The following is a 23,791-nucleotide window of genomic DNA, read 5'->3' as shown; positions in this document are numbered from 1 at the left end:
GGAGGACTCAGAGGGGCAGTGACAGACAAGCAAGCAGTGCTCAGTGGAACAGTGGTAGACTGGCTCTTTTTAGCTTTGCCAAGGCCTTGATACTTGGCCTGTAATGTGCAGGAGTTCTGGTAATAATTTGACTTCTGAAGTGCTCCCACATCAAAGTGATTTCTGCACTGTACCAAACACAAAATGCAATTAGGCTAATGTACTGTGCAAGGGAGAATAAAGCTGAACCTCAGATTCGAGCTCCAATTTTTGTGAGTGGGTGTGAAAAAAAAATCTGAATTAATCACCTACTGCGTTTTCCGTATGGCAGTGATGCCACCAGTGCAGTCACAGGAACTGTATCAGCAAGCCATCGGATAAAGAGAGAATTTACAGGCCCAATTTGGAATGCTGTCAATTAGTACAGCCACACCTGAGCTGGAGATTCAAATCAGATGAGCTGAGGGGGAGCAGTAACACACAGGACAGGGAAGAGAGGTGGAGCATGTGTCTGGAGGAACCCTGGAAACAGCCAAAGGAGTGATATCTCCTGTGCTTATACAGCCTGGTGGGCCAGAAGTGCCTGTGCTGGCTTACAGGTGGGGAAACTGAGGCACAGAGTGGGAAAGTAGCTTTCCAGATGTCACCTGCTGACAGAGGCAGGGTGGGTGGCAGGGTTTTCACTTCTGCTTCTTTGCTCAGGTACAAGGAATTCACACTGCTGTGTAAATCTGCCCTTTAGTTTTAGGTTAGCAGAAGCAGCAATAGAAATCTGCCAGTGAAAATATTGCTCTCATTATCTGGACAAATTTGGGCATCTCTGCATGGAGAGATGTTGCAGGGTGTGGACATGTCACCCATGTGCACTGAGAAGGCTTTCTGAGGGACTGCATGCCTTGTTCCTCAGGCACCTTCTCATGTTACTGGTTTTATATTTTAATAACACAGAATGATGGGGATGGATTTCCATGGCACACTATGTTCCATGCTGCTGTGTCCACATGGTCTCCTTCCAGCACCAAATCACATGGACAGTAGGATATTTCCTGCCACTCTTCTGGCAGTGAACTCACAAATTATAAACACAAGGGAATTTTAAACAGAATAGGCTTTTCCTAGGGTTATGTCTGAAACATGCCCCTTCCCTATCCTGGGGAGAGGGGTCTCAAATGTAGCAAAGGTCTAATATATGAGATGGGGAGATGAAGGATGCCCAGTCATCCTGGGATTCCCCTCTGCTTACAGCTAGAAACATTCCTGTATGTCAGCAGTTACCAAAAAAAAAGGGGAAAAAAAATCCCAGTGTAATGAACAACTCCGCTAGAGAGCTGCAACACTTAGACTCTGGGTTGGATTTTATTACCGTGATGAAATTACACAAGCATCGCCTCTCTCTCCCTGCCTGCTGTGCATCTCCTCGCTCTCTCCCTTCCCTCGGCTGCCTCCGCACGCTCCCTCCCTCCCCGCCGGCTCCGCAGCCGGGCCGGGGGCGGCAGGGAAGCAGGCAGGACACTCCGGGCTCCCTCCCAGCGCTGGGGATCCTGGGCTGGGATCCCCGGGGCCGCATCATTGGCATGCGGCGCCCGGCAGGACTGCATCAGCGCTAGAGGAGATGCGAGCGCACAGCCGCACCGCGCACAGCCGCACCGCGCACAGCCGCACCGCCCGCGCCTCGGGCTGCGCAAGGTAAGAGCCGCGCGGAGCTCCTCTGCCCCGCGGGGAGCTGCGGGGACACCTGGCACTGTGTCACCGGGCTCGGGGCCGCGGGGGGGAGGAAAATGAAACAAAAGGTGCCGCTGGAAATGATGATGCTCAAGGGCGCGGAGTGGGTGGCTGAGTTGGGATGGGTCGGTGGGAGATGTCGGGGGTGGGTCGGTGTGAGGAGGGTGAAGGGGTCAGGGCAGTTGTGGAGAATTTCAAGCAGCCCTGTTGTGCTGTTTTCGCTTCCTGCTGGGAGCCCGGGAGCTGCTGCGCTGGAGAGTTTTAACTTGGGCTGGGGCAGTTTGGAGGAGAGTGCTCCTGGTGTGTGTTCTGCTCGCGGTGCACTGGCAGGGAGAAGGAGAAGAAAGAGAAGGAGATGGAAATGGTGTTTGCTTGGGGACAAGGCTGTGATGTCCGCATGGAGCTGTGTGGCACTGTGGGGGCTGTGGCACCCCAGGGCTGTGTGTGGCTGTCCTGCACAGCCAGCACCCACTGTCCTCCCTTCATCATCCTCTCCATGACACTTTAACTGCAGCTAAAGCTCCAAACTGCGCTTAGTCTCCTCTCTTAGGAAGGGTTAAACGAAGCCATGGAGAGAAAGCAGTGATCTGGGAGCTGGTTCTCTGGGAGCTGGTTTTGGCAGGGCTGGTTCTCTGAAGGCTGGCTGTGGTGGGATGCAGGTGCTGTGGTGACAAATTCCCATGTGTGTGTGCCCACAGCACATCTGGTAACACATCCAGGCACACATCTCTGCAGGGATTATTTTTCTTTTAGAGGACAAGTGTTGTTCAAGGGAAAATTTTATTACAGGTGTCAAACTGCAGTAATATGATCCATGACACCGAAATCCCATTAAAAATAATGGGTAAAAACGGGCTCTGCAAGGATATTACTTGTCAGGGATGACCTCGTCTCAAGAAAAAAAGGAAAATAGTAACAGCCTGATGGTGATAATGTACAGGGGAGGAGCATGCAGTGCTCCATGTGTGCTGAGGGGGATCCCTGGCTGTGTTTAGGTTGGACACTTGTAAGCACATACTAAAGCTTATAGGGGACTCCTGCCATGAGGAGTTAGAGTAGAAATTCCTGGGTGGATGAGAGAAAGTCAAGTGTCTGACATGGCATGAAAATTGCTGTTTCATTTCTCCTCTGTATCCCTGGTGTTATCACTTGGGGAAAGGGAGATGAAAAGGGTTAATTCTCTGTCTTATTTAGCCAGATATTGAATATACAACAATGCCACACTGATCATCCCAGGCACTGACCCAATGCCTGCTGCTCATTTGGGAATACACCTTAGTGCCTCTGCCCTTAATGACGTGGGGCTCTAACACTTCATGCACTAAGATGTCCATGGTCAGACTCCTAAGGAAAACCTGGAGGGAGGAGTGGAAGCTGAGGGAGCATCCAGGGCTTCTTCTGATTCTGCTTCATGATGGAAAAGCCCTCTTCCACCTCCATCAGAAAGAGGAGGGGAGATGTCTCCCTTCAGTGTGAGAGAGCTACCACAGGTAGCAGCACCTACACTGGGGCCCTGTGTCTCAAGAGTTTTAGACATCCTGGTTAGCTCCTGATGCTTCTTCTCCACATGGCCCTGCTGTAAAAGGCATGTCCACCACTGTTAGATGAACTCAGCTGGAGATCAGATCTGCAAGGACACCTTAGGTTTTTTTAACACAATTTTGCAAGTGTAATGTGGGTGCTAGGGGAACCCTTTGGGAGCATCAAAACCAGAACAAGAAAGCAGCTGACAGGAGACAACCTTCCACTTCAGCTTGCCAAATTCTGAGAGGTCTGTCCCATGGAGCAGCTTTTTGCACCTATTTATGTTCTGGAACATCTTTAAATGAAAGTCTCTGGTACCTGACAACTTCTGATTGACGGAGCTGAGCTGGAGGTGGAAGCCCACTCAGGCTCTAAGGCACCCCAACCTGCAAGTGCAGAGCTGGGTGCTTCCCAAAAGTCAGCCTTGTGCCTGCTGATGATTTCTGCCAATCTGGCTGTGTGTCTGCAGGCAGGGTGTGTGCCCCAGCTTCTGACAGCACAGTCAAGTGTGAAAAATTCCACGAGGAAGGGAGGAGCACATGGGCTGGTGCTTGGTACAGGGGGTGCAAGAGTTTAGTTTAGCTGTACCTGCAGGGAAAAGGCAGGATCTTAACCCATCATGCTAATCATAACCTCTGAGCTGGGAGCACTGCTTTTGGTGAAATGAAGTATGAAAGATGGAAAAGGGAAGGAAATCCCCTGTTACCCATAGTGATGCTGTCCCACCTGTACAGCACGTGGCTGGGCAGAAACCTGGTGAGTCAGGTTTGGTTTTGAGGCTTATCCTGCAATTGGCACAGCTCCCTTCCTTGCCTGAGCCAAATGACAGCCCCAGGTCCTGCCACCTCCCCTCAGATCTGTTGTGAGTGGCCTCTTCCTGGCCACCAAGTCCCAGGGTTGATAACAGTCCTGCTGGGGAAGCCAAAACCAGCCTTGTAAATCCTCTTCCTGCATCGCCAAGCCAGCAAATTGATTTTCCAGATCATGAGCTGAACCTCTGAAATTGTTCTCTTCTGAAGAGATTATGGAATTACTCCTGTGCTAATGAATGCTTTAATGTTACGGTGACTAAAGTCCCATAAGGACTTTAACTGCCAAAAGAAATGGCACTGTAGGAAAGAGGAGCCTGTGGTGGCTGTTCAGCACCGTAACACTGGTTTCCAAATAACCAGTAAGAAAGTATATTCCCTCACAACCCCCACAAAGGAGTTTGCCATTTATTAGGGAGGAAATGTGCTCCTGGGAATGAGTCTGCACTGATCCTGCTGGCAGTCTCACCTCTGCTTTACAAACCCTGGTTTTATTGTGCTGTAGCTCCATGGGTTAGAGAACCAGGTTGTCCCAGATTGGAGCAAGAGCAGAGTTAACCCCCAAGATGGGATGGGGAAGCAGGAAAAACTGCAGGGAAAACGCCTCCATGCCACAGGAGCTGCATGGCAAGGGGAAGGCTGGTCTATATTTAGGTTAAGGGCTCTGCACAGAATGGGTAATCCTCTTTCCATGAATTATCCAGGGGATTAGACAGCTTTAAACTCCCCCAGGCCTCCCCGGCTGCAGCCAGGCTCGGTGGGAGCCAGGGGGGCAATAGCTGGAGGGAGGGAGATGCTGGCAGGTTGCTGATGACTCATTTGGCTGCTGCCAGCCTTGCCAAGCACTCCAAGAGGTCACCAGGGGCCCAGACGCAGAGTGACACACGAGTGACGTGCAAGGCGAAAGGGAACATCCCAATTAGGAAAGAACATGGGGCTTTATAAATAATTGCAGGGACAGGGAGCGTGGCAGCAGGTAGGAGGAGGGACAAGAGACCCGAGGCAGCAGTTTTCCAAAGTGTAATATCCTCGTTAGACTTTTCCAAGCTGTTTCTCTAACCAGAAAAAGGGATTCTTTTGAAGTGCAGCTGATACATCTGAGGAGATGCTCCAAACCCACCTGCTTGGGCTGGCTCTGCAAATGCGATTCTGGGGATGCAAGTCAGGTTCATCTGTTTGGAGTGCGAATGGATCACTGTCAATACTCCATTAAAATGTTGAAGGGAGGCCAAAAGCACAGCTCAGGGACAGCGAGGGGGTGGGGAGGACTGGGATGTGAGGAGGGAGCCAGGCTAGATTGCACCAAAACCTGAATATTTCAATCCGTTAATGGAGCAAGTGCCCATAGCAGATTTCTGCTCTTTACCTAATGCATAGCTGGTAGAAAAAAAAGGAGTCCTGTCACTAATCTCACACTGAGGGCCTGTTCATGCCAGAGAAGGGACATTCTTGTCACCTCTACATGTGGGTCTTGGGACAAAGCTTTGTTGGGGAGATGAATGAGAAAGTCTCAGCTGTTCACGCTGGGCGGTGGCTGACACCCAGCTCCGCAAGGATGACAAGGAGGCTCTTCCTCCTTGTGCCAAAGGCAGTGGAAAAAAACAGCAGGGAGGACCAGTTTGTGAAACAGGAACAGAGTCCTTGTGTCCTAGCTGATTTTCTATCCGAGGGTTTGTGATGGAGCCATTCTCTTCCTCCCCTAATCTCTAGAAGGTCTAGCTCACAGCTAGTATGGTTTGCCTTCCTTCACTCAGATTTCCAGGCTGCAACTAAGAAATCAGTGCAGGGCTTTGATTTCCCCAGTTCTCTTCACATTTTACTGCTGCCTAGACATCTAGCCACTTTGTCCTGGAGTTACATCCCCCTGGATCTGTGGACCCTCACAGCACAGCTGTTACCCCCAGACTCACCCTGGTCACCTTGGTCTGGACTGTGAAAAAATCAGGTTTATTCATGGGGAAGTTGAATTCACCAAGGCACTTTATTTACCCTGCATTTAAATCAATTCATTCTATTCTCTGCTGCTTATCCTACATAACCTAAATCAGGATTTTGACCCTGCTGTGTTTTCCCCTGCCCAGAACTGGGACAAATTGAAAGCCTTGCTCTGCTGTTCAGCATTCCCTCTTTTACTCACATCATCTAGAGGATGCTGTTTAAGTAATGTCAGGGGAGTCTGAGTTGAAGAGGGAATAAAAGAACAATATCCCAACTCACTGCTAGGATGGGGAATTCTGTGTCTGGCCCCGCAGCTCCTGCCTTGCCCAGACACACAAGCAGAATCAGTGTCAACCCTGGCTTGTTTCTGCCTGCGAAGGCAGAGCTAGAAATCACCGGAGAAAGCCTGGATGGAAGAGGGAAAGCAAAGAAGGGAAAGACCAGGGAAAGTCTTTGCCTTTAATGTGAGCTAATGTCTTTCCTCCCTGCGTCGAACATCCTCAATTTCCTGTTTAACTTAAAGTCAACACATCTGTCATGTTCGCATCGCCCGCTGCCTGGTTTCCCCAAGCCACCCCCTCCCATCTGCTCTCCCTGCTGCCTCCAGCCTCCCTCCCCTCCCATTGCTCTGAGGCTGGGGGGTGTGTTCGTGCCATGGTGTTTCCTGCTGGCTGATGGACTTTTCCACTGCTCCTGCTTCAGTACCTGGATGTGGTCGCAGCGGGATGATCAGCTTGGCTTGCAGAGCATTTCCTTCTAATCTCCGGCTTGTGACATCCTAGCAGAAAGGGGTGACACTTTCAGGAGCAGCTGCACGGGCTAAAAAGAGGGGAAATGGCTGGTGAACGGCTGTGATGAGATATTTCCTAGTTCTGGTAAGCAATGATGCTTTTCTCTTTGGTCCCTTTCTGGGCAATCAGTCCAGATGCAAAAGTAATAGGGCTTAACAGGGTAGAAGAGCAAAAGGAGGGAGCTGAAAAAGAGATAGGAAAAAAAACCCAATGAAGCTCATTTGGTTTGTAATGAAGTTTTTCCGGGGGTCAGTGCTCATCAGAGCTATTTAATTACTGTTAAGTGAGAGGCTGGGAATCAAGCGGATCAATGTGTGCCTGGGCACTCAGACCAGCTCTCCCTTGCAGGCAAATTCATTGCCCACCCTGTATCTTTTTTCCTTTGTGATTTCCTGCTTGGTCTGATATTTTCCATGGGGTAGTCCTATGTAAGCTCCTACCTGAATGCTGCTTTTTCTGCCCTGTCCTTGTTACTGCAGGAGTTGTGGGAAGTCATTCATAAATTCCTGCCCCTGAGCTGATGCATAAAGCCTCTCAACTTTCCTGGGTGAGAAATTATCTGCATCCTGAAGTCTAACTGCATTTTCCACCAATCCCCTAGGTTCTGCCAATAGCTGATATAGAGAGAGGTGCAGATAAAAATGTTTGGAAGGAAGAGGGTCTCACTGGACACTCTGTTGGGACCATGAGCTGTCTAGTGTCCTGGACATGGGATTACTCTAAATGAGAGGTTTGCAAGTCAGTGTCTCACAGGGTTCTCAAAATAGGTGTCCTGCATCTTAGTCTAGTGACAGCAGAGCTCTTATACCAGGGATGAATTTAGAGCCCTTGTTTAAAGAGGATCAAGGAATAATAAACCTAAGAGCAGCCTTTGCAATCTGGCTGTATTGAATCTGCAAACGTCTGTACATAACAAAAAAACAAAGAAGAATTACAGTGGCGAAGCTTTGGCAATTTTTCTAATAGGTTCAAAGAACCTTCTTGACAGACCTGTGTTTCACCCAAAAATTGGTGCAAAATTTGGTTTGGGGATAGCAACACAATTTTTTTCCCTAGATTTATTTATGGCAGGGAGAACTAAAAACTAGTTCTGGAGAATGTTACAGAGATGACTTGTTTATAAAAATATTCCTCTCATGACGTATTCATGCAGAAATACATCCACTTGCTAAAAACTCACACATTTCCTACTCTTTGATGTTAGATACTGTGACACTTACAGTAGGGCACTTTGTGTTTTGAGATTATTCTGGAGAAACCTAGAAGTTTCAAGTACCAGTTGTATCAAATCTAAGGAAAAAGATCCTCCTCTCTTCAGCAGCAGGTTTTGACGTGGAGTTTTGTTTCAAATGGGTATCAGGGACAATCTTTTGTACCAATTTTTTGTGTGGTAAACAGGGGGTGGAGAGAGCACAGGGAAGTGGAAGGGGTTTTGTGTGACTGAACCCCAGCACTGTGCAAGAAGGAGAATGCAGGAATTTTGTTTGTTCTCTTTAGGGGCTTGATGATTGTATCTGTGAGGAAATCATCCTAGAGAGGACAGCTTTTGTGTCCTTTAACCAAAACACCATGGTTTGTTTCAAAAGCTTGAAAATCCTTCATTCCACGTTTCCTGCAATATTGCTTCTGAACACCAGAAACAGCTATAAATTATTTTTCTTGTTCAATTATCTTCTAAAACCTGCAGTAATGTTGATGCCAGAGTATTTCTGCTGTCAGTTTGATGTTGGGTGCACTTCTCCCCTATTCAGTCTGAGATGCTGGCCAGTGGTGACTGTGCTTTCCTGTCCCTCTGCAGTGCTGCCTGGCATAGTTAATTTCCCCTGTTTAATTAATGGCTCTGTAATATTTATAAAGAGAAAAACCTCATATCCATCTGTGATAACTTTGGTGCTTCTGCCAAGATGAAATTCTAGGGCCAAATGAATATTAAAATATGCTGGATGTAGAGATGTTTATTATGTCCCAAATTTCCTGAGCCATCCTGATTTGATAATGGGGAAGTAAAGGACTGATCCTGAAGTCTTTGTCTCTGGATAGAAACAGAATTGAAGGTACTACAGGATTAATGAATATTATTACTTTAATTGAATTTTAGTCTTTTCTTATGGACATTTGGGTTATAAAGGATGGATTTCCATTGTGAAAAAAAATCCGTTTGGTGAGGTTAAGGAGTCATATGGGATCTTAAACAAAGAATGCTCCAGATCATTCCTGTGATGGTACTTGGCATCAGTCATCATCTCTTCAAGACAAGGTAATCAAGAAGATGGAAGATGAAACCTTCCCCTGCCAGGGAGACTTCCACATTATTTGATTGAAATTGGAATCCTGTCACCTCATGCTTGTCTCTCCAGATTTTTCTTAGCACATCTGCTAAATTACCAGCAGCTATTTGCGTTTGAAATGAGGGTTTCCTCCCGCACACCCCATCTGCTCAGCCTGTTTGTTCTTCCCGTGCAGTCACGACTTAGTGATCACGGTTATGGTAGAGGAAACACACTCGTGTTGGGGGGAGAAGGAAGATGGGATTGACTGAGGTGGCCTGGCAGATTCCCTTGGCTGTGTTGAATTCCAAAGAGGAGCTGGGTTAAAACTGAGGGAAGAACCTCTTATGAATGAGATTTAAGTTTGGGGGAGGGAGGTGGGAAGCTCAAGCCACTTTGAGGACAATTCTCTTTTTCTAGCACTACCCCAGGGAATCTTTATAAATAGATGTCAGGGTCTCCTGTTTCTAAACTGACACAGCTCACCTGGGCATGTTTTTGACCAGGGAGGTAGAAGGGAGGTAGAAGGCCAGGGAGGTAGAAGAAATTACAGCTCTTTTGCTTGGAGATGGTTGAAATATGAGAGTAAGTATTCTAACCTCCCTCATTAAAGTTGGAGGGGCTACAGGTTTTCAGAGATGTTCTCTGTTCACCTTAGTGTGACAAACCTGGAGATATGACTACAGACAGAGAAGGATGTGATTGAGATCTGCAAAGTTGTGATGGGGAGGAGACAACCAGTAGGGCTGCTGACTATCTTCTCAAATCCAAGACCCAGAACTGATGAAGAGAAGTGGAAGATGAGTTTGCAGGGAGCTGGAATTCAGCAGCTCCCAGCTGGGTGATGGATGGATTTGTTCCAGCCCTGGTTCCCACCATGCTGCCAGCACAGCAGGGCTCTCCTTGGCCTCCCACCTTCCCAGGGTGACAGTAAGAAGAGTGGTGTCCTCTGAGCACCACTGCAACATGGAGATTTTCCCAGTCCTGGCCTGGAGATAATCCCTGTGGGATGTTCTGTAAAATGTGAGAGGGTGGATAGAATCCCTGCAGGGTATTTCTGACCATGGGGAAAGTGCTATGGGAGCCAACTTGCTCCTGCACACGATATGATTTACTACCCTCCAACTCTCAAGGCTCTGCAGTGGTAAACTGAAGACAGGTCCTCTGTCAGGACACAAGTGGTGTCTCAGGGATTGCTCCCACCATATCCCAGGGAAAAACCTGCCTCCTCCAAGGGACATTTCTCTTGCCCTTGATGGCAGGCAGTCAGGCTGCTGCAGATTAACTGCCGTAATTATTGCAGCTTACAGGTTCCTGGCCTCCCAAACTTGTATCCCAGCCCTTCTCAGGCATGCAGGGCTCTCCTGGTGTCTCTCTTCTGCCTTGACACTCAGAGGAAATCCCCATAAAGGTGGTGGTGGTGACTTTTTTGAGAAACCTCATTTATGTTGCAGTCCTGCAAATAGTGATGATCCTCCATCAAGCCCATGTTGTTCTGCAGCTCCCAGCCTCCTGTGAGTCACACTCCCTGGATTAGCACAGCTGGGGTAGGAGGTTAGGGACAGAATAAATTGGATGTGTTGCACCAGACACTTCTACTGCTGAATAAAAGTTGTTTTAGATTTACAAACTGTCCTGGTGTTCTTCCCAGGGCTGTAAATCCAGTAAAATAAGTAAAATTCCTCTGGACTTATACCAGAATAATAGATGGATGGGGTACTGTGAGAGAATTGGTACCTCATAATGTAATAAGCACAAAAAGTGACAGTTCTCCTCTGTACACAAAGTCCTGGGCTCTCTCTGGCCCTGTAGATGGGAGGTGGTAGAAGAAGAGGTGATTTGGGCTCATGGCTGCTTGGGGCCACAAGAGGTGTGGGCTTTTTACAAAATGGCAACTGGTTCTCAAATGCTTTCAGCCCACTTCAAAGGAGGAAATCTGACCCAAATTCCTCTCATCTGCTTCCACTGAAAGTGAGAGTGGGCGCCAGTGGGATCAGCTGTTTCTTGGGGGGTTCATTTGTCCTTCTACAGCCTAAACCACATGCACTTGCAGCCCAGTTCGTTTCAGATGTTTTATCAGGACTGTTTCATTGCAGCCATTGAGTGTGCATTAATTATAAGCATGTGGAAATGAGGTGTTAAATGATTTATACACAGACCCAGATAGAAAAATCCCAGTGGTTTCTTCTCCTGATGTGTAGCTGCTGTTCAAAACGCCAGACTTCCTGGCATTGAGGAGGAGCTGAGGAGTCTTTTTGCTTGCAATTCAGACCCAGAATTGCTGGGCTTGGTGCAGGCTGTGACCAGCATGAAAGGAGCAGGGAGCCCATCTCCAGTGGGGCCAACACATGACAAATCCTGCTGTCACCACTGCCACTCACTGCCCCTCTGGGGACTGTGGAGATGCTCTGACATTGGGACACCCTTGGGAAGATGGGGAATGCCTTCTGCATTCTCAGAGCCAGAGGAGGGGAATTAAGAAGAGGAAATTTAATTAATCTTGTACTTATTATTTATCACTAATTGGATATGCTTTTGGTGTTTTTTTTTTTTTTTTTTTCTTCTTTTAGATAAGGGTGTTCAGGGTTGGTTATTAGTATCTGTTTCATAATTCTAGCAGGAGAAGATCCTTTGTTATTAAGGTAGGGAGCACCCATGGACCATTCCTGACCAGAAGGCATTCAGTGTTTTGACATGATTTTGGAAAGTCAGACATGACTAACGTGGGTCACTTTGGGGTCTCCTTAAGGTTTTATTTCCAAGCAACCCTCCTCAGGCATGGTGGCTACCAACAGTCTGCACTGAATGCTGCAGAGCCAACCCAGCAGCAGATGATGTCCTTTCAGCTCCTGTAATCCCTCTGACACACAGAGACACTCAGGGAATGAGGAAAGATTAGGGAAAGCCTAATTTTGCCCCCATGCACACCATGCAAGTTCTGCAAACCCTTGTCTGCAACCAAAGCTTACACCCTGCCTGCTTTAAAACCAGAAAGAAATGGGAGAGAGAGCTCAAGTCCTGCTGACTCACAATTACAGGGCACTAGCACAGCAATTTCCCAGCCATCAGTAGGAAAGGAAGTAAGATTTACACCTGGAAAGCATCTGGGAATTTGGAAGGGAGGAATGAAAAATAAGGTGCTTCAAAGCCACGCTGTTTGAAAGCTGGCACAGCCAAAGCAGAAGGCTGAAACAAGGCTCCCATTTGGCTTTCTCCACAGCAAATTTGTAGAGGAGGCACGTTCTGAGGATGGAGAGAGGCTTGGTGAGGATGAGAGTCCTCATCCCCCCTCATCCTCTCTGTGCCAGGCAGCTGCTGCTGGTCCTGCTGTTCCAGGCCATGCAGCTGATTAAATATTGAAAAGGTTTCGTTGCTGCTGCTTGAAAAGCTTCTGTCTGGATGAAAACGAAGTTATGTGAGGACAAGTTTGTGCTGGTGAAATTAGTCTCTGTTTGAATACATCTGGCCATACCATACCATACAAACAGACTCAAAATAGCTTTGTGGGTTTTAAGGAAAAGGCACCATCAGGACGTGGGTTTGGGTTCCTCTTTTTCGCAGCCAAGGTGTGGGAGTGCTTGGGGAGGTGGGGATTGCAGATGGGGGTCAGGCTGGGCTATCAGAGATCCTGTGGCATTCAGAGGCTGTTGCAGGTGCTCAAAGGCTGGTTGTGAGGGCAGCCAGCAGCTGAGGTCTGTGTGTTCACACAACAGCTCTCCTCCCACACACCCCCAAAACCCAGGGAGACAGGGATGGATGGAGGTGCAGGCAGAGAGGGGAGGGGAAGGGATTTGTGATGAGTTGTAGAATAAAGGCAGAGGCAGGAGGAGAGTTGGGATTACAGGTAAGGGCCAAAAATGTGAGAGATTGAGAGGGTTGATCTGTGGGCTGCGATTTTATGGAGTGTCACAGCAGCACAGCTTGGCCTGAGACATTTAGTCACTTCATGCTGTCAGAAAAGACACTTTTGAGCAGGAAAATAAAGCTCCCTTCATTGTCTGAGTGTCCAAAACAGCCATGCAAATCTGTCCTGCGATCAAAAGAAAACTTTGGGAAAATGTCTCTGATCTCGTTAGGGTAAGTATAAACAGGGAAAAGATATCAACTTGATTAAAATGCTGCTGTAATCTGCAGAGATGCTGGATAATCTGTCCTGAAAGCACCAGGCCACCCAGCAGGCAGGGAGGGCATCCAGCCTGGGGGAACAGGACAGGCTGGGTAAAGAGCTGCTGGTGCCTCTGGGTCATGTGGAGGTTCAGACAGAGGAAGGAGAAACAGGATTTCCATCCTTCCTGCAAGGGGAATTTAGTCCTTGCATTGGACTGCACTTGTTTTAATATAAATCATCACTGCGAATTGGTTTGTTGTTGTTTTATCTATAAATGCAGTCAAATTTTGTCATAATTTTATTAAATATTTCTAGAGTTTGATGGTAGCATCCTATGGGAGAGAAGTCTGTAGAAATGCCTTTGAGTAAACATGCAAGCAAAGCTTTGCTTACTCACAGTCTGAGTGAACTAGCCAACATTTGCTAAATAAAACAAGGAATTTAGCACCTAAGAGATTTTGGTTTTTTTCCCAATGGTAAGGAAAAAGTGATCATATTTATCTTCCTTGCTCAGATTAATGGGGTATGTCTACAGCAGAATTTGTGTTTTCATTATTCTTTGGACCTAATTGAAACTTGATTTCAAAAATTGCATGAATCAGTTCAGTTTATGGGAGTCATTTAGCAGTTCATAAGTGGTTTTTTTAGTGTTTCATGACAATTGTTAATTGCATTTGATTAGAGGAACATAGGCACAGCAGGGCTGATGGATGGATTCTCATCTGAGCAAATCCAGATTAATCTATAGCCCTGAGGTTGTGATCCATAACATATTTGAAATCAAATTAAAAATCAAGACTGGTTCTATTAGAATGGGATGTGTGTCCATGGTGAAAGTTGTTTGCTATCGTTTTGGCATCTTTTTCATTCTTTCAGAGCATCTAGTGTAGCTGTTCAATTCCAATTATTTTTTCATAATTATTAGAAAAGTTTTTGCACTGGGAAATATTCCATCCGGAAGATTTCCGAAAGAAAATATTTCCTTTGACATTTAAAAATCAAATTCTGAAATGCTTTTTAATTCCTACTAGATTTAGATAAGCCATTTGATTAAAAAAACATCCAGATTTTCCATCTCCCAACAGTGTACTGAAAAATGCAGGACCTCATTGTAATTATTTAATTAGCCATTGTTGAGGGGATTTTTCTCTCATACGTGCTATGAAATAATACTGTGATTTTGGCAGGCTTACAGCATTTCAGCCCATGTGGCTCAGCAGAAATGCATGGTGAGAAAGGAAGCAAATGAAATCTGTTTTATTTGTGCTACAGAGGTTTTCCCTTAAAGTGGGCAGGAATGCCCAGTCTGCCAACCCACAGGTTGGAAAGAAACTCCAAGAAACTCCGGGTAAACAGGTCAGGGTAAATAGGGACCTTGATCTCCTGTACCTCTTCCTGAATGAGAGAATTTTCCCCTTTTGATGCTCTGGGAAGGCAGCAGCCCGAGGGCTGGATGGAAGCTCAGGGCCCCATCAGAGTCCATGGCACTCAAATTATAGCAGACAACCTTTGTCTTTTTCCAGTTAATAAGTGCAGCTCTGGTTCAGCTTCTTCCTTAAATGCCTCATTCCTATCAGTGTGTGGGAGGGACTGTCTGGGGAGGGATCTCCCCTGGATAGAAAAAGCTTTCTGGCTGCAGGAGCAGTGGTGGAGGACTGGGGAACATCTATCCAGAGACACCCACAGATATCCAGAGACACCTCCAGATATCCAGAGACACCCACAGACACCCACCTGCCCCCGGGGAGCTGGCATGGGCTTGAGTGGCCTTTCAACAGCAGCAAAGCCAGCAGCTCCTTGCCCTGCCTTTACAGCAGGTGGGAGGTGGCAGCTGGTGGATCCCTGCCCTGTGGGGGTACTGGGGATAATGAGGCTTCTTCCCTGATTAACTCTGGCAGCCGCTGCTGAGTTAATTAGTGGGCAGATATAGGATACTAGGCATTACTGATTTGTCTGCAAATGCAGCTTGGAGCTGAGTGGGTTTGGGGTGAATTTCATCCCTGCTGTTAGCAAAAATAATTTTCAATATCTGTTTCAAATTCCTGTTTCATCAGGAGATGCTTCTGCTGTTTCTGCTATGAGATTTCACCATGAGGTTCAATCTATGTGAGATTTCAGTTCAGGATCTTCATGTGTGGCTTAATTTCACATGCATCTGGCCCTGTTTGCTCATGCCTGCTCTTGTGCCTTGCCCGTGACAGGTGTGGTCACTCAGGTTTCATATTCTCACCAGGAAGGGGAATCTTGCTTGCTCCAAGTGAGGTTAAGCACGAGAGGCTCCTGAGAGAGGCCTAGAAATAATTCGTTTACTGTGGCTGCAAAAGCAGAGGCTTGTTCTGACCAGCCACGCGTGGTTAAAGCACATAAAGGCAGAGATCTCCCAGGATCCAGCTGATACAGAAAGGACAGGCAGGACCCACAAAGCCTTTAGTAATTTCACAGGGAGCAACTGTTCAGGTTTGCCTGAACTCGGAGATTCCCAGTGAGAATTCCTGTCCTTGCAGCTGGAGAAGAGCTGTTAACAAATGTTCATTATGATAGTAACCACTTAGCCATTGGCTTTTTGCCATGACACGATCTCTGCATCAGCAACTCTATTTCCTGCCTGCTCCAGGTAGACAGATGTTTTCTTTGGGAGACTTATGGAGACTGCAAGTGGTTTGGATTGGGATATTGTGCCTGTGCTGCATCTGCTTTCATGAGATGCTCCTTCTATAGGACATCAGAGATAACATCTTCTGCGTGGCTGACAGACAGCAGGTGGAGTAAAAAGGGAGAAAGGTTGAAAATGGAGTTGCCTGTTGGTTACTACTCAGTTACTCCTCACTGAGGAGGGGATTTCTTTCTTTTCTCCTCAGTGGCTGCTGAGTCAAGTGTGCATATCAAACTTAACCAAACAAGCCTGTTCTGCCTCCTTACGGAGAGCATTTCTTGCTTGAAGATGGAGTCAATCACCATGCATGTATTTGCCCAGCCGAGGAGCCTGCCTGGCTCCCATCTATATTTCATCAGCCTCAACCCTCCCTGAGGCTTGCAGCACTTTGCTCTGCCTGCAGTGAAGGGCTCCTCCACTGCAAAGCAACAATGACTCAAGAGAAATGCACAGACAGATGAAGCTCCCTGGATTTACATCCCCTGGCAGCCTTGGCCTTATCCCCTTAATGCTGGGTGGCATTTGGATGCTCTTTTCAGCAGCCAGGTACCTACCAGCTGAGGTTAAATCTACCTGCCATTGCGTGGTTGGAGAGAACAAGCTGCTCCTCACACCCTGTGCAAATCAGGAACCAACAGCAGCACTGAGTGTCTTTTCCATCTTTAATTCATAGAAAGTTTAAAGCAAAAGCTTCTTAAAACTTCTGGCTCAGCTCTACAGTCAGAGGAGCTCACACTTACAGAGGAGCTCACAGTACAGGTTACTGCCAGCAGTTTGTCTGATTTTCAGCAACCCCACTGATGAAGTTTTGTCTATCCCTTCGAGATCCTGTCCCTCAGCACCAGAAATGTTGCTGTCAGGAAAGTTTGTCTAAATTTCAGCATCAGCTTGAATTTCAGGCTTTTGCATCTGCTGCAAATGTCCCAACAGAGCTGGGTCCAGCTGGACAGTCCTTTTGCACTAACCAGTGAAGCCAATGGAAAAGAGAAACTCCCCATCTCTCTTTGAAGAACCTGTTCCTTCCCACTGGATGAAGAATGTTTGTCCAAAAATTTTATAGTCAAAAGTAAAAAGATCTCTTCTAGACAAATTAGAAATGTTTGAGAAGGAAATGTTTCCTTTTGTCCCTTTTCACTGAAAATGACTGAACCCACTGCAGAACTTTGAATCCTCAGGGAAAACCAGCCAAGTTTTCAAGAAAAATATTACTCATATGAAAAGAAAGCATTATTAGCACCTCTTCTTTCATAGAAAACCTGTCTATTTTTTGATGCTTTTTTCCATTTTTATCAGCATGATGAAACAGACAAGCAAAGAGTAGAAAACACTTCCAATTGATTTTTTTAACCTTCACTGTTATTCCCCTGATTTCTAGTAGATTCCCCATTTTCTGGGCTCTTAGTCAGAATCATGTGGAAGAAACAATGTCTGTTCCTCTCAGCAGGGCTGTATTTTTAGAAGGGATGCAGAAAAGAGAGGTAAGGTGGTTTTGCCTCAAGCAATATAAGGGCTTTCCAATAGTAATCCCATTTTTTAAATTATTTTGATTTTCCTTTAGGATTGAAACACAGTGGGTCTTGATGGTATTTGAACCCATCTGTGCCCATATGTGATTTCTTTATATTGCTTTTATTGTGGAAAGAATAAACAACACAGTAGAGTTAAATCTTCAGTCACTGATAGTGCAGCTCACTTTTCTTGCAGTTGGGATGAAGCCAAAGGAATAATCGTGTGTATCTATGCAATGCATATCTCTGAAATCTCCAGCTCGCATTGCTTTGGGAGGTGAACACAGGAGATTTTATGACAGTTAATAACTGCTGTAATTAGGAACCTAATTAAATATTCTCTGATCTTACCCTTCTCAGGGTCGATCAGCTCAAGGGGCTGATTTGGATTCTCCAGCTCTCTCTTCACACAGTCTCTTACAACAAGTAAAGCAGGGTTGGTTTTTAGCACCTTTTGAAGGCTAGACGCTTCTTATCAGCATCCCAGAGCTCAGGGCTGAATACACCACCATCATAAGCCAATGTCGCTGGTAAATTCCTAAAAAGTATGTGGAATGTGTTAAAGACATAAATGATGCAGAATGACTGAGCTAGAAAGGATCCAGGGAGGAAAGCAAAGCTGGAAAGCTTGGCCACCTTTGAGCAGAGAAAGTCAGCAGTGCCTCAGCCATCTGTGGCAGCGCAGCAGGCGATTTGTCAGGCTAGTGAGGAAACGAGCCTGGGAAGGAGCTGGACTGTGGCTGGGGGCAGGTGCTGAGGGTGCTGTGCAGAAGGATCAGCAGTTTTGCCTTCACTTGGCAGCCAGGGTTACTCTACCAGAAGAAATCAGCCCTGTCCATAAGCCAAGGGAGCTCTCTGCATGATGTCATGCTGCAGGGGAACCCCTTGCTGCAGAGACCACAGCCTGAGCTTCCCTCCTGTAAAGCACCATGTATGGGAGAAGTGGAAAGGAAAGTCAGGCAACACTTCTCTGCCTGTAGCAGGGGCTCTATGAGCTCAGAGTGGCTCTCAGGGAAAGATGAGCAGGGCAGAAGTGGCTGTTGTTCGCAGGAAGAGCACTGAGGCAGCTGTGGATTATATCGGCAAATATCAGGGGTGAATTTGGGTTCACAAGCCCTGCTGTGTTTGCTGTCCACTGTAGCGAGTGGCACGACTGTGCTGGTCACCCAGCTCTGGCCACAGGGAAGTTCCCCAGAATTAGAAGCTGTCAGAGACAGCAGCAGATTGGGAACCCTCAGGGAGAGATATTTTCTTTGTTTCCAGCAAGTGAGGAGAGTAATTTCTAAATTATTAGGGGGAGTTATTTCCCAGAGAAAGTCCTTCTCATCTCACAGTAAAATCCCAAGGTACATTTCTTGCAGACAGGAAATTTCTGCAATCTTCTCAACTCTGCATCAAACTCTGGAACCCCAAATTCAGGCACTGTTCAGCTGGTGTTGAACAGAGACCTTCTGCAGAACCTTGGAGGGAGAGTCTAGATGAGGACAGCTGAGCAGGGGACACTTAGGAAGCAGGTAAAGCTGTCCCCTGCCCTCTGCAGAGGATGGACACACCTTTTAGACACTGACTTTTATGAGATAAGGCCTTACTGAAAATAAAAAATTAATCACAAAGGACCAAATGCTTCACCTGAAGTTTGTTGTACCTGGCTCAGGTTAGTTTGGAGGTGCAGTGTGTGTTGGGCTTTTTATTGCTCTTGAACCATGTAGAAAAAAGGCTTTACCTGGATGCTGCAGGTCTGAGCAGCCCTGCACAACAGCATGTGGCCATGGGAAGCAGTGAGCAGTGAATATCCATGTCTCACAACCAGGCAGCTATGGTATGGGTGCCATGACTGCCTCCACTAAAGGCTATGGGCCAGCCCTGGAGAAAAGTCTGGCCAGCAGCACCTCAGGGCACGGAGATCTGGGCAGGACCCAGTCCCAGTCATGGGTTATTGGTAACCATGGAAGCTACTACCATGTCCTACCCTCACCCTCCCTACAGGGAATTGAGAAACTTGTTTTATTTGGAAATAGCAGACCCTTCCACAGACCAGTTTTAAAACCCATCTCATCCCAATCCCAGCAGAAAACCCATTTAGTGTGGAAAAGAGGCAGGTGGTGCTTGGCCCTCCTCCAGCGCTGAGCTTAAAACACAACAGGCACGTCAATGCCTTCAGCTCTCAGCTCTGGGCCCATCTCTAGATCTGTTTGTGTTTTTCATGTGTGCAGGAGCTGTAGAGACTTGGCACTGTCCTCATTCCATATTCATTACCTGGATTCCTCATCTCTGCACCTCACTGCAAAAGCTGACAAGGGAATTCAGTGTTCAGGCAAAGCACCAACTCCACAGACCTGAAAACCAACCTCCTCTACAGCACAAGCACAGTTTTCCCAAGCAACAGCATTTTGGACACCCTTATACAGCAGAGATGCAACATTGTCTACCTCTGTTCCCAAGCATCTCACAGCATATTTGGAAGGTAGAAAGCACTCAATCCCATCCCCAAACTGGGAAATAGAGATGGCAGTCACACCGAGCCTTACAGAGAAAGAACTTTTTATATAAAATGTCCAAAATTGATATGTTAATCATGGGTCCATGATGGTCTCCTACCACCACTTCCCTCCAGGGATGTCATGCAAGCAAGAGGGGGACTGGTTACCTCTTGTCCCTCCTGTCTGGCTTGCAGTGACAGGATCTGTTCCTGCAGGCTTGGCACTGTGGGTATCTGTGCTCTGGCTGCTTGTTCCTGGGTAACCTGAAAGATTTTGCAGCCACCAGACTTTACATTCATCACTAAAGTGCCATCAGAAAGCAGCTTATTGTCTATCCAGTCTGGGTTAGCTGAAATGCTTGATATCCACCTGCCATCTGTCAGCCATTCCCTGGCTCCCTGTCAGGAGGTGTGAGGTAACACTTTGATAAATAACTTCTGATCATCACCTCCTTGCCACTTTCTTCACCTGGGATATTCTATCCTCTTTCCCCTGAAGAGGCACTAGTGTGATCTGCCTTGAAGTATTTGTTATCCCCTTGAAATTTGCCAGCTAATTCCCCCAGGCTTGTCATCTGGAGGACACCTGCTCTCACACTCCACTTCTTCCTGCCTTCTGCCATATATCATCCAGGATTCCTGCTTCTAGCAGACGTCTTGAATTTATTTTGTCTTAGGTTTACTCCAGGTGTGATGGACTGTATTTCTCTCTCCCCTGTGGGGAGCAAAAGCCATTTGCCGAGATATCACTTTATTTTCTGTTGTCATTTCTGTGTCAATAGTCCTGGTGCAAGAGATGAAGGAAAAAACATTCCACAGCCTTCCTATTACTGCAACCCAGGACTGACAGCCCAGGGAACAACCTAGCTTGGGATCCCCTCTCTAAGAGTTGGCACCAGCAAATATGTCCAAGAAAACTTCTTGTTGGACAGTTACAGAACAGCCTACACCAGAGTGAATTTCTCTTGATGTTTGCCTCGTGTCTTGAAGAACTTATTTCTCCCAGTTGAAAAAAAAGTAGAAACTCAAAGGAAACTCACCTTCTTCTTTCCCTCAAATGCATCCAATCCCTGCTTTTTAATGCTGCCAAGAGCTTCCCTTTTGTTCCCAGGACCCTCACATATTAGTGTGTAAACAGGGATTTCCTCATGCAAGATTTTAATCTCTTGCCCTTCAAATTTCTTTAATATCCATTTATCTCTTCTTATGAGACTGCAAGTCCATCTCATTTACATTTGCAGGGCAAAGAGACTGATTTTCTTTTTCTTTCCTTCCCCATTGCAAGAGATATATTCTTGGAACATATTTCATGCTTGGAAACAGAGCCCACACAGGGTAAAAGGAAGGGAGACACTGCATGGAGACCCCTCAGAAGCTGCTGTCTTGTCACACCTTCTCTTCCACCTGACACAGGTCTTGGCTGTGTGCTGATCTGGCAGCCACTTGGCCACCAGAGCCATCTGCCAGTGGGTGATTCACTGAGTCCTGACAAGGAGTTTTTCAGGAGAGTTGCCAGCCGAGTTGGGGCTGAAGGGAGGAGTGAAAACAGAGCTCAGTGCAGGACATGATCTCTGCAGCTCAGTGGGGAGCAGCAGCAGCAGCAGTAGGAGTGAGTGTGACAACACATTCCAGGCTGCCCTGCCTGCAGATGCTGCCAAAATCAGGAGCTAGAGGAAAGCCCATGCTCTCTGATCCCATGCATCTGCTCATGGAAGGCCCTGTGGTTGGCAGGAGGGGGACACTCGGAGCCCAAAGCCTGGCAGCCTGTCCCTCTCATGCTTTTTGAGAGCAGCTCTTTGAGGCCTGCTGTGCCTGGCTCTGCAGCACACGGAGCTCAGGCCTGTCACAGTGACACTCAAAAGGACGGGCAGCCAAAACGTCCCTGAGGAGCCTGGCGAGGTTTGATGTCAGCATGCCAGGGTGTGGGTTGGAGCTGGATGATAACAGTGACAGATGAAACCCTCAGAAGGGCCTCAAAGGCCCACCTGGATCCATCAGCACTCCTGCTGACATGGAGAGCTGTGTTCCAGCTGAGGTGTGGAGAAGCCTGAGGAGCAGAGGGTCTCCTGGTACCAAAAAACACTTGGCATGCAGGTCCAGGGCAAGTGGAGACCAGCCAGCATGAGGCAGTTCCAAACTCCCAGCGGGAAGGAAGATGATTAAGTTCCTCGCTGCTTAAATTTTGCTGAAAGCCGTATTCCTCCAGTAAACTCACTTCCAGGGAGTGTACAGCTGGAATTTCTGCTGCAGAGCTCCTTGAACTGGGTCTAAGGGTCTGAGTTTTGGGATCAGGTAGAGGGATTCCCCTCACTTCAGGATCTGCAGGAAGGAGCACACTTGGACCAGTCAAAAGATACTTTTCCTCCCCATCTGAAAGCCAGAACATCCCCTTTCCATGGAATGCTTGAGTTTCAAGATCTCTCTGAATTGCCTTCTCATTTTTAGGGACCCCAATGACTATTAATGTCCCTACATGTCTTTGGCTAGAGAAGAAATGAGAAGAACAGAAGAAGAGCTATGAAAAGTGCTGGAAATATTGTTGATTCTTAGCAGAAACAGCACATTGGAGGTCATTCCCAGGAGACTCTGTCCTTGGGAGGATAATTTCAATACCACAGTGGTCTGGACAAGGATAATCTGAGGTCCAGTCGGGTGAACTTTTGAGCTCTCCATCATTAGTTACAAGATTCTCTTCAATTATGTGTGTGTTTTCCCTCTGACAAGTAGAGAAAATAAGTTATTACAGCTATTTTGAAGAAAAAGGACTAAACCTAAGAGTAACTAAATGTCTTGCTTTAGGTTAATTGAGCCATTTGTGGCATTAGAGAAAACCATACAGAGTTCTTAATGTTGCCCAAGTCACTAAACCATCTTTCCTCTAATCAAACCTGAGTCCTAACAAATGACTGCACAGGCATGTATTTTTCAAAACGGTTTTTACTCTTTTTCATATTTTATAGAGAAACTGCAGGTAAAACATAAGCAGAAGTTGCCTGAATTCAACTCTCCTGGCATAAATTCCCCTGATGGCAGTCTGATTTTAACTCCCATCTGTACTGTCGCGTCCCTACCCACAAGCATGAGTCACACTGAGCAATAAATAACAGCTAAATCCTTCTTCTGCCTCGACAGGTGATGCTGAGGATTTTCTCTCTGCGTACACATGAAGCTATAGTTCTATTGCCTGATGATGTATTGTGGCTGTTAATTTGGGGAGATGAAGCTTTTTCATCATTAATGTCCAACCTGAATGCAGGAATATATTGGTCTGTTTGGGAAGCAAATGCAGAACCTTCTCACCGCTATGAAGTGCTGAGCCTAACTGGATTTTTGTTGTTTGTCTTCTTTTTGCTGGCTCAAGGCAACATTAATTTCCAAGACTGATATTATTAGGCCTCTTCCTCTCCCTACCTTTCTGACCTTCACCATCCCCTCCCTTGTCCTGTCTCTTTTCCTGTGTCTCATGCTCTGCTCTTGCTTTCTCTCATTTTTTGGCTCCTGCAGTATTTTCTCCTTGTTCCCATGATTTTCTCCTTTCCTTCCCTATTCCACAGAGGCACAAACATCATTGCAGGAGACTGTGAGACAGCAAATGCCCCATGGTACAGCTGAAACCACATAGCTTTGGGTTGTCAGGATCCTGGCCAGGCTTAGGGCTCTGTGTAAATGAACTGCTCTTGCAAAGAGCTGTCCTGGAGACTTCTGCAGGAACAAGAAAGGAATGAGGAATGCTTGGGAAAAACCTCTGCCAAGCAACCAAACTTTCCATAATGTGAAGGGGCCTATTACATGTGCTCAAATTATCCATACTCCTCCAGGTGCAAAAATACTGCTGGGGGCTCTTTTGAGTCGAAATCTTTCACGAGTATAAAACACAAGTGTAAATGTAGAGTTGCTGTATGTGAGGTCTTATGTTGCTGTAAGTAGATACCAACATATTCCAGGCCCTATGGCAATTTCAGTTTGTGCATTTAGTCAATGAAAAAAAAATCTATTTTTATTACTTTTTTCAA

General features: G+C 46.7%; 1 protein-coding gene across 3 annotated transcripts in view; it reads left to right on the top strand.

Moving 5' to 3' along the window:
• Window positions 1-1,367: 1,367 nt before the first annotated feature.
• Window positions 1,368-23,791, top strand: part of SV2B (synaptic vesicle glycoprotein 2B) — a 62,504-nt gene continuing 40,080 nt past the window's right edge. The window contains exons 1-2 of one of the 3 annotated variants that reach the window (XM_085070403.1): window positions 1,368-1,665; window positions 6,675-6,847. The gene's annotated coding sequence lies outside the window, so the exon portion shown is untranslated. Of the gene's footprint in view, window positions 1,666-6,674; window positions 6,848-21,392; window positions 21,678-23,791 lie in introns of those variants that run through there. The other 2 variants (XM_085070404.1, XM_085070405.1) reach the window with 2 other exon arrangements.

The sequence above is a fragment of the Lichenostomus cassidix genome, chromosome 10 (genome assembly GCF_008360975.1).
Source record: "Lichenostomus cassidix isolate B80296 chromosome 10, HeHo_3.0, whole genome shotgun sequence".
In the NCBI taxonomy this organism is placed as follows: domain Eukaryota; kingdom Metazoa; phylum Chordata; class Aves; order Passeriformes; family Meliphagidae; genus Lichenostomus; species Lichenostomus cassidix.
This window is presented reverse-complemented; position numbering and strand designations above follow the sequence as displayed.